The 2500-nt window shown below is 48.0% G+C and overlaps 1 long non-coding RNA gene across 3 annotated transcripts in view; it reads left to right on the forward strand.

The window, feature by feature from the left end:
- The window catches only part of LOC126596445 (uncharacterized), a 70672-nt gene that overhangs the window by 34724 nt on the left and 33448 nt on the right, over positions 1-2500 (forward strand). The window lies entirely within an intron of this gene.

Here is a 2500-nt window from a genome sequence, read left to right on the forward strand (position 1 = left end):
CTCAAACATGCTAGTGCACTGCGAGGGCCCTTTCGGAACACACTAAGCCGAACCGACACTAGCATTGCCAAGAACAAGCCCGAGCATTGCTGATTACAAAGCTCCGCAACAGGGACAACCGAAAGAGAGGGACAAACTTCTTCATCGCCGCCGCGAAGACAAATCTTCGACATGCTAGTGAACTGGGCGAGCCCTTCGGAAAACAAACGTCCATGGACTGCATTGCCGTGCGCCCACTAGCACGCCTAGGAGAAGCCTGCGCATTGGTTCATCCGAAGCCGAACCCTCCCTAATATCCAACAATCCGAGGGCAACCGAGGGTTGAAAACATGCATGTCGAAAAAAACACCCGCTCCCAAGCAAAAGAAAACAAACCCACCCCAAAAGTTTAAAGAGAAAACATTTTTCCCAACCCGCTATTTTTCAAAACGTTTTTTCCACCCCGATTAAAACCATTTTGTCCCCCTTTTAATTTTGAAAACGAAAACATTTTTGTTTTGTTTGAAAACATTTCAAAACATTTGAAAAAATTTAAAAAAAAAAAAAAAAAAATTTTGAAAACGCACCCATGGTGGCGGCGGCGGCGGAGGGGGACCGCCACCGTCGCCGCCACCATGGGCGGGAATGTCCCAAACCCGACACATCATATATTCCGAGGCAACACGTTATGATGTGCGGGAATGTCATCCCTAGACCGATGGTGCAGCCTGCATGCCATGCTTGGGATTTTTGACATGCAGGGAGCACCACCCCCCTATATAGCATATTATGCTGTTATGGCACTGCCAGGAGGAGACATCAGTTTTCGCGAGGAGTCATATTGGGCCATGAAATAATCATGGCTTGGAATTTGAACGAGATTTTTTGCAGGGATGTACATATAGATGCAAGGGATTTTCAGAAAAAAATTCAGACTTTTTTGAGCATGGCAAGTATTTTATTTTATTTTCTGAAGTCGGGAAATTGGAAAAATCGTAAAAAAAAATTGGTGCGAGATTTTTCAAATCCGTAAGTTCAAGGACCTTCTAAAAATCATATACTAACTATATGGTGCGGGTTGTGCGGGGAAATTATCAATAAAAATGGGACTTGACATTGTTTGAAGATTTTCGACATGCCTGCTGTGCAATTTGGCATGTCAGAGTGGGCGCTAGCCTCGCTTGCTGTCGACAGGAAGCGAGGCTAGTGGCGAGGCTAGCACCGAGTTTTTTGAGTGCCAAGATGCGAGGCTTGGCATGTCATTGGCATGCCATGGTCGGCATTTGACATGCCAATGTCGACATTTGGCGAGGCTTGGCATGTCATTGGCATGCCATGGTCGACATTTTCCGAGTCTTGACATGTCATTGGCGTGCAATTGACATGTCATGGTCGACATTTTGCGAGGCTTGGCATGTCATTGGCATGCCACGGTCGACATTTTGCGAGTCTTGACATGTCATTGGCATGTCATGGACATGCCATGGTCGACATTTTGCGAGGCTTGGCATGTCATTGGCATGCCATGGTCGACATTTTCCGAGTCTTGACATGTCATTGGCGTGCCATGGGCATGTCATGGTCGACATTTTGCGAGGCTTGGCATGTCATTGGCATGCCACGGTCGACATTTTGCGAGTCTTGACATGTCATTGGCATGTCATGGACATACCATGGTCGACATTTTGCGAGGCTTGGCATGTCATTGGCATGCCATGCCGACATTTTCCGAGTCTTGACATGTCATTGGCGTGCCATGGACATGTCATGGTCGACATTTTGCGAGGCTTGGCATGTCATTGGCATGCCACGGTCGACATTTTGCGAGTCTTGACATGCCATTGGCATGTCAGGGACATGCCATGATCGACATTTTGCGAGGCTTGGCATGTCATTGGCATGCCATGGTCGACATTTGACATGCCAATGTCGACATTTTGCGAGGCTTGGCATGTCATTGGCATGCCATGGTCGACATTTTCCGAGTCTTGACATGTCATTGGCATGCCATGGACATGTCATGGTCGACATTTTGCGAGGCTTGGCATGTCATTGGCATGCCATTGTCGACATTTTGCGAGTCTTGACATGTCATTGGCATGTCATGGACATGCCGTGGTCGACATTTTGCGAGGCTTGGCATGTCATTGGCATGCCACGGTCGACATTTTGCGAGTCTTGACATGTCATTGGCATGTCATGGACATGCCATGGTCGACATTTTGCGAGGCTTGGCATGTCATTGGCATGCCACGGTCGACATTTTGCGAGTCTTGACATGTCATTGGCATGCCATGGACATGTCATGGTCGACATTTTGCGAGGCTTGGCATGTCATTGGCATGCCATGGTCGACATTTTGCGAGTCTTGACATGTCATTGGCATGTCATGGACATGCCTTGGTCGACATTTTGCGAGGCTTGGCATGTCATTGGCATGCCATGGTCGACATTTTCCGAGTCTTGACATGTCATTGGCGTGCCATGGACATGTCATGGTCGACATTTTGCGAGGCTTGGC

This window comes from Malus sylvestris, chromosome 13, assembly GCF_916048215.2.
Source record: "Malus sylvestris chromosome 13, drMalSylv7.2, whole genome shotgun sequence".
In the NCBI taxonomy this organism is placed as follows: Eukaryota; Viridiplantae; Streptophyta; class Magnoliopsida; order Rosales; family Rosaceae; genus Malus; species Malus sylvestris.